We start from the raw sequence: 15,026 nt of genomic DNA on the forward strand, positions 1-15,026 counted from the left end.
AGCCCAGCAGGTCGAGGCTACAGAGTGACAGAGTGAGACTCCAACTCAAAAAAAAAAAAAACAAAAAACAATTTTCTGCAGAAAACATGTCTGCTTTTTGTACTGAAAAATCAGTTATGTGCTATATAATAAAGGGTCATTATCTATCAAATTTGGATTTCCAGGGCTAAATAAGTTGCATTAATTTCCATTTAAGAGTTGATTATGAAACTGCTTCTCTTGACCAAGCACAAGTGTACAACACATTTTTGCCCATGTAAAAATTGATGAAGCCACAGAGATAATTATCCAGCTGCTCTTGGTTTCCTTAGTGTTATAGTGACATAAAGACTGACTCATGGTGCCCTGGTTGGTTTTGCCACCCTGCCTGTGCTACACTGCCATCACTGAGGTCACAGGAGTAGAACAATGGCCTCTAATAACAGACCATGGTCAGGTACCCTGTGCTATCACAGCCCGACATCACAGCCTTAAATATTCCGATCACTTCCATCTGTCTCTTGCTTTAATGTGTATTAGGAAAACAGCCATTTTCTTCATAAAGCAGCCCTGTAATCATACCCCAAAGCTCTTCATCTTATAAATGTTCTTGTAAATTTAATTGGTATTCACAGTCTTCCTTGAATTATGAAAATGAATAAAGCTCACCTCCTCTCCCCATTTTATGGTTGCGAAACTGACACAGATCACACAAAAGGGTGGCCTAGAGCAAGCCACAGCACCTCCACCCCTTCCAATACTGATCCAGCTCTCCTGGGTCAGACTAGCTGGGCATTAAGGCTCCTTATCAGAAGTTATCAATGAAAACAAAAAAGCATCACTCAGCAACTGATAGTGGGCCAGCAAGAGAGCATGTATGTAATCATACAGTTAGCAGTTTATTTCCATAAGCCCTGTGACCAAGATCAATATAAATTTCCTGGAGGAATATGAGTAATACTGCCCTGCTTATATTTGAATTTTTTTTTTTTTTTGAGTTGGAGTCTCACTCTGTCACTCAGACTGGAGTGCAGTGGCTGCTCCTGGCCACCGCAGCCTTGACCTGCTGGGCTCCGGTGATCCTTCTACCTCAGCCTTCCCAGTAGCCGGAATTACAGGCATGCGCCACCATGCCCGGCTAATTTTTGATTTATTGTAGAGATGAGGTCTCGCCAAGTTGCCCAGGCGGGTCTCGAACCCATGAGACTCCAACTCAAAAAAAAAAAAAAAAAAAGAAAAGAAAACCAAATTCTAATCAGTAATATTCGAAATAAATGGCATCCAAATTTTTCTATTTTTTGATCACTTTTATTTATAATTGCATTTTTTTTGCCAAAAGTAATACATATTTATTGTAAAACAACAAACAAAAAACTACTACAGAAATATGTCAGTTAGTATAGGAAATCTTTCTATAGTCCTCAACCTTCCCCCACCATAACCACTGTTAAGAGAATAATACTCTTTCTTTTGTGTGTGTGTGTGTGTGTGTGTGTGTTGGAGTTTCACTCTGTCGCACAGGCTGGAGTGAAGTGGCACACTCACAACCACCACAGCCTTGACCTGCTGGGTTTAGGCGATCTTTCCACCTCAGCCTTTCAAGTAGCTGGAACCACAGGCAAGCAACACCACTCCCATGTCTCGCCAGGTTGTCTAGGCTGATCTCTCACCCTTGGGCTAGGCGGTCCTCTCCCTTGACCTCCCAAAGCGCTAGGATTACAGGCATGAGCTACTGTACGCAGCTGAGAATTCTCTTAAGAGATAATAAGAGCAATGGTTCATATAGACACTGTCAGTGTATATTCTAAGCTTTTACAAAGAGAGAAAAACCTATTATCACTATTCCACACTTGCATATATTTCCAGCTCACTTACAAACCGATTTTCTTCCATTCTTTTTAAAGCTGCCTAATGTTTCATTATGTGGAAATACATAATTTATTTAACCAATTGTCTTTTGATAAACATCATGGTTTTTTCCATTGCAGAGATAGAAGGGGCTTGCAGAGCATAATAAAGAATCCCAGCCAAGACAAATAACTAATCCCTAGTTGATCTATTTTGGAAGACTAAATTATTGCCCATCATGTTTTCTTAAGGTAGATCTTACCTGTGTTAATATTTTTTTGCTAATTTGTTTCTCCCCTGAATTTTACTTGAAGAAATAATATCAGCCGGGCTCAGTGGCTCATGCCTGTAATTCCAGAACTGTGGGAGGTGGAGGCGAGAGGGTTGCCTGAGCTCATGGATTAAAGACCAGCCTCAGTAACATGGCGAGAAGACCTCGTTTCTACAGTAAATCAAAGAAATTAGACAGGAATGGTGGTGTGTACCTGTAGTTTCAGCTACTTGGAAGGCTGAAGCGGAAGGATTGTCTGAGCCCAGCAGGTCAAGAATGCAGTGGCCGTGAGCATGCCACTGTACTCCAAGCCTGGGTGACAGAGTAAGGCTCCAATTAAAAAAAAAAGAAATAATATTCAGGAGTCTTGATGGTTTTTCAGAATCTTGCATGTAAAACATAACTGCAATCAATATACAAGTAATCTCTGAGCTAATGTGACTTGATAAGATTGAGAGCAACCAAGCTTTCTCCCAGAAAAGTGATGAGTCACAGTCTGCGCAGTAAATATTGCAGTTAATTTCCTCTCCTATGTTCATGACTCACAGGCCTCTCTTTACATTCACAGTTTCATAGAAATTGGCAAATATTGCTTAACACTGATAATAATCAGGTTTGCTTGTTCATTCCAGAGTCTAGACAAGGGTTAGAAGCTACTTCCTTTTTTCGATTTGCAGAGCTTTTCTATTTTCTTTTCTTTTTTTTAATCAGTATTTTTTATTATGATTTTGTGGGGTACAGTTAAGGGTTAGGTGTACAATTACGTTTCATTCAGGCACCCTGTTGATAAGAGGTGTTTCCCCATCCCCAGACAGATATTTGCGACTGTTAATCCCATCCCCCTCTATTTTATTTTCAAGACATGCGACTCAATTGAGAAAGGAATATAAACAGTCCATCTTGTGTTATCACTTTCTTGCCTTCTCGTTCTGCATTATATTCAGGGGTGTCTGCTCTGTTCTAATGTTTGCTTCCTCCTTTCTTCTGTTAAAATCTGGCAATGGATTTTGCTTCCATACATTTATTGTTTTGTGTCCAAACAACATAAGGGTTTAATTGGAGTGAGGATGTTCTATAAGTCCCTCTCCTGGCCCAGTTTGCACAAATGAAAGAATGCATAATTTAAAGGGCTGTAAACACTGACTTATAAAAGGAGGATCATGCTTCAGCTGTTTATGTGGACCTGGCTGGCAGGAATGAAGGTCAAATTGGCAAACTAATGAAATAAAGGCTGTAATCATGAAATGGGAGGCCTCAAGGTGTTCAGCCTCTTGAGCCCCATTCTGCCTTCTTTAAATTATATGACTTAAAAGCAGGCCAGAAGAAAGGAGATTTACCAAGAATAAGAGAGACTGATGCCAAAAAGGCTGTTTTGATGAGGGACTGTTCCAAGATCTACCAGCAGACACCTTCTGGCCTTTCTATAGAGTGCCTGTAGGTTTTCATCTATGAATGTTGGGGGCTATAAAGAGCACTCACGAGGTACTCTTCAGGTCTTTTAGCTATAAGGCTTTTTTTGCCTGTCTGGGGAGCAGCACATTGTTTTCTTTTCTTTTCTTTTTTTAGTCGGAATCTTACTCCGTTGCCCAGGCTGGAGCACAGTGGCATACTCACAGCCACTGCAGCCTCAACCTGCTGGGCTCAGGCGATCCTCCTGCCTCTCAGGCTTCCAAGTAGGTGGAACCACAGTGCCACCTCGCCTGACTAATTTTTCTTTTTTTTTTTTTTTTTTTTTTTTGAGTTGGAGTCTCACTCTGTTGCTCAGGCTGGAGTGCAGTGGCACACTCCTGGCCACTGCAACCTCAACCTACTGGGCTCAGGTGATCCTTCTACCTCAGCCTTCCAAGTAGCTGGGACTGCAGGCATGCGCCTCCACACCTGGCTAATTTTTTGACTTATTGTAGAGATGAGGACTCGCCAAGTTGCCCAGGCTGGTCTCGAACCTGTGGGCTTAGCCAATCCTCTCACCTTGCTCTCCCAAAGTACTAGGATTATAGGCGTGAGCCACCTCACCTGGCCGGGAAATATTCTTGATTGCTGTGTGGTTAGAGGGGGAGCTGACATGTCTTCAAACCCAGTGCTCTAGTGTGGCTTCTAAAAACCCATTCTTGAATTTTCTGTTTTCAGAGACTGCACTCCCTCCACCTCCCAGTTCATTAACCATAATGCCTGAAGTTGTGTGTGAGGCAAATTAAAAGAAAATTTTAAAATTCTCAGTTATGAACCACAAAAAATTCAAGGTATTAAAAATTCAGATCATAAAAAGTTTTACTTTTTAATCCTCCCTTTGCATGAATATGTCATTGCCAACTCTTATGGAATGTGAAAACATACCAGAACTCAATTCCAAATCGTAGGACATTTGGACTTAAAAGCTTATGAAGTTTCACTTAAAAAACAATGCAACCTTGTAATCCTTCTGGGTATTTATTGTTCACTTAGTATTTCAAGGAAAAAATGTCTGTTCTTCACAAAGAAGTAGACACCAGGTCAGAGACTGAGCCAGTTATTCATGTATGTCATGATGGGTTTGTATTCCTTCAGCAAATATTCCACTTGGGAAAACCAAGAGTGTGTAGAGATGAAGAAATGAAATGGCACACTGTTGAGGTGTCATATGTAGTCCATAGTAGGACAAAATGCTTTTCAAATGTTAGTATCTTTTTGCATTATAGCGTGCTAAGAAAGGCTTGAGGTGAATTTCATTACCCCAGGGTATTTTAGGGTAGGAAAAGGTACTTAGGTTTTAGTTAATGAATTAAAAACAAACAAACAGCAACAACAACAAAAAAAACTAGTATTGGAATTCCCAAATTCCTACAGCCAAAGGAATTAAGTAACAAGCACGAAAATCTTCCTGTTTCCTTGTCATAAAATTACAGGACCCTTTTATCTAAAGGCAGCGACTTCCTTATTTTCCTACGCACAGGCATCTTGACCATTTCTAAGATCATCTTTCTTCCACTACCAAATCACATCATACCTGGATTTAATGCAACCTCTGGGCAACCCCCTCGGGTCCCCTCCCACTCAGGGAACCTTTCTAGCCTCTCAATAAATCCTACTTTAAAAAAAAAAAAGTTACCTCTAACACTGCTTGCATGCCAGATGAGGTTAACTGCAGGAGAAGAAGAGAACATGTGCTGTCCAGCCTTTCCCTATTAATACAAAATGAAGTATAATGAAGTGGAAGAAAAAAGTAGTATTATAAAAATGGCAACTAGAGACTGGTCCATCCTGTTTGTAAGATGTATACATAAGCGTCCACACCAATAATCAATCTGATTATTAAAACCTTCTGCAGAGCCATGGGAGGAGAACTCCAATCCCATAGCATAGATTTGAAATAAGATCCAGTTCTACGTTCCCACTAACCAGCTGGCTGACTTGCAGCTGTTGCTCAACTTTTCTGGGCCTTCTTTCTACCAACTATCAAGTTCAAATAATTCTTTCTATTCTGTCTGCCTCACAGGTCATTGTGAAGGACCCAATGAGTTTTAGTAAGTTGTTTCACTGAGAAGACATTTTTTCCTCTACACTGTACTTTATTTTACTTATTTATTTTTTAATGATTATTTTTGAGTTGGGGGTCTCACTCTGTTGCTCAGGCTAGAGTACAGTGACACAATCATGGCTCACTGTAGCCTCAACCTCCTGGGTTCAGGTGATCCTTCCACCTCAGCCTCCACAAGAAGCTGGGACTATAGGCACACACCACCACACCCAGTTAATTTTTTCATTTTTTGTAGAGACAAAGTCTTTCTGTGTTGCCTAGGCTGATCTCAAACTCCTGCGCTCAAGCAATCCTCCTCCCAAAGCACTGGGATTACAGGTGTGAGCCACCATGCCTAGCCTATACCATACTTTTGTTTATGGAAAGGGTACTGGACAGCATGGTATTTCTCTTCTCCTATAGCTAATCGCAATTAGAATTTTAAGCAGTTTGCATTTCTTCTAAGACAAGGAATTTTAGAAAATTGGTTGAGTTTTGGCGAAGAAGACAGAAACAGAATCTAAGCCTCTTTATCATTCATAAACTCACCAAGTCTAACTGCAAAGGAGGCTGGGAAGTATTGTCTCTAGGTAGGTGGCCATGGGCAAAACCATAACTCAAAGTATTCTGTTACTAAAGGAATGTAGGGAAAATAGATCCTAGGGACGACAAGTCGTTTATATCACACTATATTTATTGCCTTTGAAGTCGTAGATGGAAAGACAGTATTGGAATGTGGGGATGGGACATTTTGTGTGTTCTAGGAAGTCCTCTCAGAAAGGTGACATTTAAGCAGAGACCTGAATAATGAAAGCTCATAAAGAATGGGGTGGCTCATTCTAGTCAGAGAACTGGGTATGCTGATAGGATGGAGATAGAAGTGCTATAAAAACTGAGAGGAACCACCACAACTAGAGCCTATGGAGTAAGAGAGTTCCCTGTAGAAATGGAGAATGCTACTAGAAGGCAAAACCATCAGGTGTTCATTGTTCATTCTGTTATTTTCTATGTTCAGGCATTTGCCAAATAGTTGAATTGTTGGCACATGAAGAAAAATGATAGGTACCTCTTGAATATGATTGATTAGTCTAAACACAGAGAAAAGCAATTAGTACATAAAGTTCGGTGAAAAATAATTATATGAAGATGCATAAAGATTTTTCTTTCTTCCGTCTCAGACTCCTAAGTGGCTGAGACTACAGGCATATGTCATCATGCCCAGCTAATTTATTTTTGTTTTTGTAGAGCTGGAGTCTCTCTATGTTACTTAGACAGTCTTGAGCTTCTGGGTTCAAGAAGTCTTCATGCCTTGACCTCCCAAAGTATTAAGATTACAGGCATGAGCCACTATGCCTGGCCAAATCTTTAAATTATATACTTGTGACCGATGATTGATTGGTTTGGGATTTTTTTGTTTGGCTTCAGTGATAAGCTATCAACTCCATTCATCCTTACAATCATATTTCTAATGATGGAGTACAGTGTATCTGATTTTATATTTTTCTCAAAAAATATTTATTGAGCGCTTTGCATTTGCAAGAGCCCTGAACTAGTTCTTTATATTCTTTGTCTCGCTCTCTCTCTCTTTTTTTTTTTTTGAGTTGGAATCTCACTCTGACACCCAGACTGGAGTGCAGTGGCCGTTTTCGGCCACTGCAGCCTCAACCTGCTGGGCTCCGGTGATCCTTCCACCTCAGCCTTCCAGTAGCTGGAACTACAGGCGTGCGCTACCACGCCTGGCTAATTTTTTGATTTATTGTAGAGATGAGGTCTCCTCAAGTTGCCCAGGCGGGTCTTGAACCCACGGGCTCAGGCAATCCACTCACCTCAGCCTCTAAAAGCGCGGGATTACAGGCTGAGCCACCGAGTCCAGCTCTTTTTTTTTTTTTTTAATAAATCAAAGTCTCACTCTGTTGCCCAGGCTGGAGTGCAGTAGCACGCTTACGGTCACTGCAGCCTCAACTTGCTAGGCTCAGGTGATCCTTCTGCTTTAGCCTTACAAGTAACTGGAACTATAGGTATATGCCACCATAATTTTATTATTTTATTTTAGAGACAAAAATCTTGCCATATTGCCCAGGCTGGTCTCGAACCCACAGGTTCAGGCAATCCTCTTGTCTCTACCTCCCAAACTGCTGGGATTACAGGCATGAACTACTGTGTCTGGCCTCTTTGTCTCATTTAAGGAAAAAGCCATAGTCTTGCCTTCAAGGACCTATCTATCTAGAAAAAAATAATATATTCAAAATTAGGTATTTCATTGGAAATATTTAATAAACAGACCAACCCATAAAAGGGGAGACCCATTGTAAACATCCAAAACCACCTTGCAGTACCCAGAGCAGCGGTTCAGTCCCACTTGTATCAAATACATGTGATAAGTGTTCTTCTGAGACTATTAACAGGAAGTCATTAGATCAGCCCTGGGAGGTTAGAGATTTCGGCCACAGAGGAAACTTGGGTGAGATGACATCCTTTTACCGTTTCCTAATACTCAGAATTTATTTATCTCAACTTTCCGAAACTACTCAAAAAAGTTTTACTCTGTGCATTAAGATGTGATGTTCTATGTGTGTAAGATTATGAGGTCACACCTGGAAAAAAAAAACAGCACTACCTAGTGTGTACCATTTGGCTATGTTAGGAGATTTTAGTCCAGCACAGCTGACTCTTCTAGTCTGATCAGCTGTTGAAAGTCCCTCTTGTTGGTAACATTTGCATTTATAAAGCAATCTGAACAGCCAGTTGTTCCTAAAGGCATCACCTAGTTGAAAGAAACAGAACTCCAAAATTCATTGTTTTAGAGCAAAAATTATCTTCTTCATCAATATGTTTCACCTACCAAAGCTTAGTTAGATCATATCATTGGATATTATCCTCTAAGTCAAGGTTTTTCAACCTCGGCACCATAGACACTTTGAGCCATATAATTCCCTATTGTGGAGGGCCCTCTGTCCTATGCACGGTAGGATGTTCAGCAGCATCCCTGATACCTACCCAGTAGATGCTAGTAGCACCCTCCCCTCCAGTGTGATAACCCCAAATGTCTCCAGACATCACCAGGTGTCCTGGAGGTTGACAGTTGAGAGGGGTGGGGAGTGGTGCAAAATCATCATAGGTTGAGACTCACTAGTCTAAGTAAAAAGACTCAAAGTGCTATCCCACAAAAAGCTGCCATAATTCCTGCTTTCTTTTTTATCTGAGGTCGAACTAAGAACTCTTCCTTTTTTCTTTCTTTCTCTCTCACTTTTTGTTGTTGTTGTTGTTGTTGTTAGAAACATAACAAATGTCCCGGCTAGGTGGCTCAGCCTGTAATCCTGTGCTTTGGGAGGCCGAGGTGAGTGAATTGCCTGAGCCCGCGGGTTCGAGACCCACCAGGGCGACCTGGCGAGACCTCATCTCTACAATAAATCAAAAATTAGCGGGTATGGTAGCGCACGCCTGTAGTTCCAGCTACTTGGAAGGCTGGGGCAGAAGGACTGCCGGAGCCCAGCAGGTCCAGGCTGCGGTGGCCGGGAGCAGCCACTGCACTCCAGTCTGAGTGACAGAGTGAGATTCCGACTCAAAAAAAAAAAAGAAAGAAACATAACAAATGCCCATATTGTACTCTTCCCAGGTGAGAAAGGCAGAATGATATGTTGTGGTTATACTCGGGAATTTTTGAAGCCTGGATGTGCTTATGTGTGAATATCTACCCCTAGGAAGCTGTATGACCTTGGTCAATTTACTTAAACCTCTCTGAGTCTCAGTTTTCTCTTGCAAAATGAGGCTAGAAGTAGTACTGCCCCATCTGGGTGTCCAGAAGACCCTGTGAGAATGTATGCAACCTCTTAGCACTACAGTTGATATGTACACTTAGTTTATGTAAGCTGGCACTGTTGGTATTAACTGTGCATATTTGTTGTATGACTATTATTTCTGCCAGCCTGTACCCTCCTTGTGGGGAGAGACCTTATCTTAGTCACACAAAAATTTGATGGATAAAAAGATGGCTGGCTGAAAAGAAGATAGATCAATTATGCTTTATAAAAGCCCACAATCCTGCAGAATTCTATTTCTGTGGTACTCCAAAAGGTACTAACAGAATATTTATCAAGTGTAAATTTTTAAAATAAAAAAAGGATAAATCGATAATACAGTGATTTTTGTTTTGATTCAGGTAATAGCCAGGGGAATCACCCTTCGTTAGTCATTATTAGATGTACAGTCATACACTGCAGCTGTGACTGTACCAAATTTAGTCATTTCCAGGTGAATTTGCAGTTAAATGATTAACCTGTACATACTATGAGTGCTATTAAAAAGCCAAGCCTCGCCTGACGTCTTTACCGTCCTGGCCTAGTGTTAAACCTTTAGGTAACATCTACTTTCAGCTCTTCAGGACTGAAAAAGACAGTTTGATTCTTTTTGTCCGAGGCTTTTCCTGTCTAGGCCTTTCATGGGATTCCCCCAGCCCACGGCAAGTGCACATTTCTCAGTATTTTTACACATGCTGGAGCGTATGCCTTCTTTCCCAGGTACCTCAGGCAGGAGAGAACTTGCTGTTGTGTCTGCCTGTGGGGCATGCTGTTGACCCACTCCTTCCTCATTTATGACCTTTGTGATACAGGAACAGTGAACAAATTTCCTGCCTAGAGGGTTTATCTGGAAACTCCGATGAAATCAACAGAAATCCAACAAGTGGTTTTTACAGAGTCTGAAACTCATAGCATTGGAAGCCTGAGTGACACAGGTCAACAGAGTAACTTAGCTGTTTCTCATCAATGGGAAGACAGATGTGGGGTCCAGACCGTTGTTTCTAGTTCTGTTTCTGCTATTAAGTAGCTATTGTCCATCTGATAAAATTAGAGAGGCAGACTGAGAGTCCTTCATCACAAATACAACTAACTTTTTCTCTTACTGAATGTTTATTCTGAGCCAGGTACTGTGCTAAGTGCTTCACAAATGTAATCTCCCTGAACCCTTCTGACAACTCTGAGGCAGGCATTGTTGGTCCCATTTCATAGATAAGGAAACTGAGACTCAGGAGAGTTCAGCAACTTACTAAATTGAACACAGCTACGACCAGGTGCAGCGGCTCATGCCTGTAATCCCAGCATTTTGGGAGGCAGAGGTGAGAGGATTGCCTGGCTCAGGGTTCAAGACCAGCCGGGGCAACTCAGTGAGACCTGGTCTCTACAATTAAAAATAAAAATAAAAAAAAAAATTAGCCGGGCATGGTGGCTCATGCCTGTAGTTCCCGCTACTTGGAAGGCTGAGGCGGAAGGTTTGCCGGAGCCCAGCAGCTTGAGGCTGTGGTGGCTGTGAGCATGCCACTGCACTCCAGCCTGAGCAACAGAGTGAGACTCCAACTGGGGGGGTGGCAGGGGAGAAAACACAACTACACGTGGTGATCCCAGAATGCAAACCAAGGCAGTATGACTTGGTTCGGTTGCTTCCTGTGAGCCCCATAAGGGAGAGGATCGGAATCTGTCTGTTACTCCCCGGCAAGTACCAAGAACAGGACCTCAAGCATATGAGGTGCTCGAGAAATAGCTGTTGATTAAAAAGGAACAAATAAACGACTCCAGGTAATACTGAAGTACATGTTACCTTGTCTCCTAAACATCCCTCTGCTATTCGTCATAGTTTTTTGTGGTTGCAGTTTGACAGCAGCCTCAGGTATTTACAAACTATTGTAATAGTAGAGTGGAGATGAGGATGAGGTGATTTTTTTCTATTTCTTTAAGTCTATGAAAGTAGGTTGGATCTAATTAAATATTGACTGTAGATTTCAACAAAATGGCTGAAATATTCCACACATTCATTTTATTAAATACAGTGTAACGTGTGGCAAATTATTCAAAAACCATCAGCTTCCTTTACATCTAAAGATAAAGGTAATTTCTTCTGATTATACTACTTGATAGAAGTTCACTTTCAAAACAGGGTTTGGTTCCACCATGATTTTCTATATCAGTTTAAAATTTTTGACACTTTATTTTATTTATTTATTTTTTGTAGAGACAAGCTCTCACTATGTTGCCTAGGCTGGTCTCAAACTCTTGGGCTCAAACAATCCTCCCACCTTGACCTCCCAAAATGCTGGGATTATAGGTGTGAGACATTGCTCCTGACCTGCTTTATTTTTTTTTTTAAGACAAGCTGATTTTTTACCTGAAGCTATATTTTCTTCCTACTATAGTTTCTTAGTTACCTCTTTATTAATATTGTTTATGTTGCTTATCTTCTACTATTTTATTTCTCTATTTATTTATTTACTTTTACAATCTCAAAGTAATCCCAGGTATTATTCATCTATCACTCCTTATTTCCTTCTTTGATACCACAGGACACAACTAATCCTTCAAGATGAACATAGATTAGAAAGAAATCTAAAATACCTCATTGTAGTTTTATTTTCACCTTACAACTATTTCTCTTTCATACTGGCAGCATAAATTCTAACAACAGAATTTCAAACTCATAGCTTCTAGTAGGTGCTACATAAACAGCAGTAAATACGAATTAATGCTCGTAATGATACTTGTATAATGATCACTTTAGCAAACATTCTGGTTCCCTACTCTTAAGTCTGTGTTGCAAGGCAAATAGAATTCTTCATTTTTTAAAAATTTCCAGAATTTCTTAAAATTTCCAGTTTGGGCAAAATATTTTCTTCTGTTTTAATATGAAAATTGCAGATGTATTTGTGTTCCACATATACACATCAATAATATATATAACAGTCCTACCCTATTTCACTTCCCCCGTAATAGTCCACCCTATGTGGACTCCATTATTTCTCAAATAATAGAAATGCAAAGAATGCTTTGCTTCATTCTACCTTCCTTAGAGCTTTGCTCTCTTACCTCAAATGAAAGTTTTCTTGCCATCCCTTCTTCAACATTCAGGTGAGTTAGAGTATTCCTTATTATATGGAAGATGGGCTATTTCTTGAATGCAGAGGCCCCAACCAGGAAGTCAGCATGGTGGATGTTTCCTTAACCAGTTCACCCCTTCTCCCTCTGTTGATCTGGAATCGCTGCATGATTTTGACCAGAGGGTGCTTCTTATTTATCCTTCAAGGAAAACACTGAACACTGTGTATATGTGGAACACAAATATATCTGAATGAGCACTGGTCAGCTGCCTGCTGTGAGCCAGGGCTGTGAGCCCTGGACTCGGAACATGAGCAGTCTTTGAAGAGATAAATTCACCTTAGCTCCGTTTTTGTTTTTAGCGCTTCATCATGGCCCTCTAAGATCAAGAGCACAAAAATAAAAAGCACAATAGACGAGTAATTTCATAAATTTCAAAAGAAAAGCTAGTTTATGTTCGCCTGCCAGGTAGATCAAGTGCTGCTACAATTTAAAAGTGTTTCCCTAGCATCTTCAAACATTGATAAGAACCACCGTGATAATAATAAGAAATGTTTAAAATAGGAGCCTCCCAGCTGGTTGGAAGGCGAAAATCTCACATTTGTATAAAATAGATCAACTTATATTCATTTTTTAATTTTAGTTTTGAGAAATAGACAAGAGTACCACGAACATGATAGTACCCGCAAAACCACTTAAATTGATGTTCCTAATATTTTGTCATAGTTACCTCATCTTATTTTTATTAATACAAAAGAATTACTGGTGATATCAAAGTTTCTATACCATTTAACCCTTGTACTAGTCAACCCGAGGCAGCTGCTGGTATGAACAAAGTTTGTGTCATTCCAACCCACTTTTATACTCTTAAAGTCATATATATGAAGTCACATTTTGCACAGATTTTTAAGATTTCAGGTGGGGAAATGAATGGCTCTGCTTTTAAATTTAGAAGCCCAATCTTGTTCCCTACCTTACTTTGCAAACTCAGTTACCGTCCCATCATTTCACATGCTCAAATAAGCTGAATCTTTCACCTTTTAAGTGGGGTTTTTGCTTGCAGGGAGCATGTTTGCTCTCAATGCAGGGACATGCTGAATGGAGTCCAAAGCGCTAGGGTTTCACATTTGTAAGTGATAAGAGGGGGGAGGTGGCGGCTTTCAGAGATCATGTTTCAAGTCCAGCCCTGGTTTTTATGTGTGTGGGAATGGACGCAAAGGAAAACACAGCTGAGCGGCATTGTAGCTCTTCCTGTTGAACCTGTTCATGTCCAGGGTGAGTAAGCCTGGGGAGAAATGTCTTTCTAAAACAGCCTCCAGGGAAATTTATTCTTGGTTTCAAAGCCAGTGACTTCCCTGGAAGTATCAGCCGAATCCAGACCACCACCCCCCCCCCATTTTAAAAAGGTCTCTTCTGGGAAAATCTGCTGCTGAGAACTTTGCCCTCCTCTCCCTTTGGGGAGGAAGGAGTAGAATTGGGGAGGTGTCACTCAGTAGAGTTGCTGATGTCAGTGGTGTGTCAGCCGTGGGAGGCTCGGTTTGTGAAATTGAGTTACACCTAAGTGTCTTATGAAACTCGGTTCAGAGCATACCGGAGCTGTCGTCTGGGGGGTGGGGTGGAGGTAGGAAGATCCCTGAGGTTTTCCCTCACGTTTCTGTACCATTTTTGGAATGCCTGGATTTAAAGAAATGAAAGCCTCAAGTTTACGGACCTTTTAAGAAAAAAAATCGGTATGTTGCTTTATGCTTTAACTAATTCCTCTTTGAACCTGAGTGAGTTACAGACGGCTGTGTGTGTGGACCAGGAAGGGCTATGTTCTCAGTGTGTGCTGGCTTGCCTTACTCTGTTTGGGATGGGGGGATCCATTCTGAACACTTTTTTGTCCCCATGACGGCATTGCACAGGCACCCTTGGCTCATTCTATTCCTTTACATGAGGTTTACGCTTTGTGAAAGGTCTTGGTTCCCGTAGTTCAGGAAATGGTTTTGCTGATAGTGCATTGCAGAGAATTGCTTATTATTTAGACAATTTAAAATGCTCTTTTAAGATTCTTTGAACATATTTTAAAAATCCACCCATAGTCTAATAATGGAATGAAATCGCTGTGCTGATATTTCCCTAATCAACAAGATTGGGAGCAGAGAAGAGGAATTTGATCATGAAGTCCAAGTTGACTAGACAAACTCAGGCTGAGACTAGCATAAGGTCTACTCTTGGGGTTTGGGAAGAAGCCCAGATGGTATAGCAAGTGTACTTGATTCTGTGTGAATGAACTGCTTTTTATCAAATTATTTGGTTTTCAAACGTCCATTGCTAGTAAAGTCTGTCTCTCCCAACCAACTGCCAAGTAAAACTGGGTGCAGCACGAGAATATCAGCAGTGGGTGTAGAGGTTGGGATCTATGTTCAAAAGCTGGAGATACTAGCTCAGAAACCAAGAGGAGGCTCCAGCAGTCTTTCCCCCTCCTACCCTACCTCCAATTCTTGGTATGGAGGCTTCTGTCGCATTTAGGGGAACTCTCTCTTTCTCATAGGTGGGAAACGGGTATCTCAAAGAATCACCCCGGGGGGGGGGG

The 15,026-nt window shown here is 41.0% G+C and overlaps 1 protein-coding gene across 1 annotated transcript in view; it reads left to right on the plus strand.

The window, feature by feature from the left end:
* FRMD4B (FERM domain containing 4B) overlaps positions 1–15,026 on the plus strand; it is a 233,164-nt gene that overhangs the window by 187,868 nt on the left and 30,270 nt on the right. The gene's annotated exons all lie outside the window — the stretch shown is intronic.

Source organism: Carlito syrichta, unplaced genomic scaffold (assembly GCF_000164805.1).
Source record: "Carlito syrichta isolate Samal-C Ts95f unplaced genomic scaffold, Tarsius_syrichta-2.0.1 Scaffold308136, whole genome shotgun sequence".
In the NCBI taxonomy this organism is placed as follows: domain Eukaryota; kingdom Metazoa; phylum Chordata; class Mammalia; order Primates; family Tarsiidae; genus Carlito; species Carlito syrichta.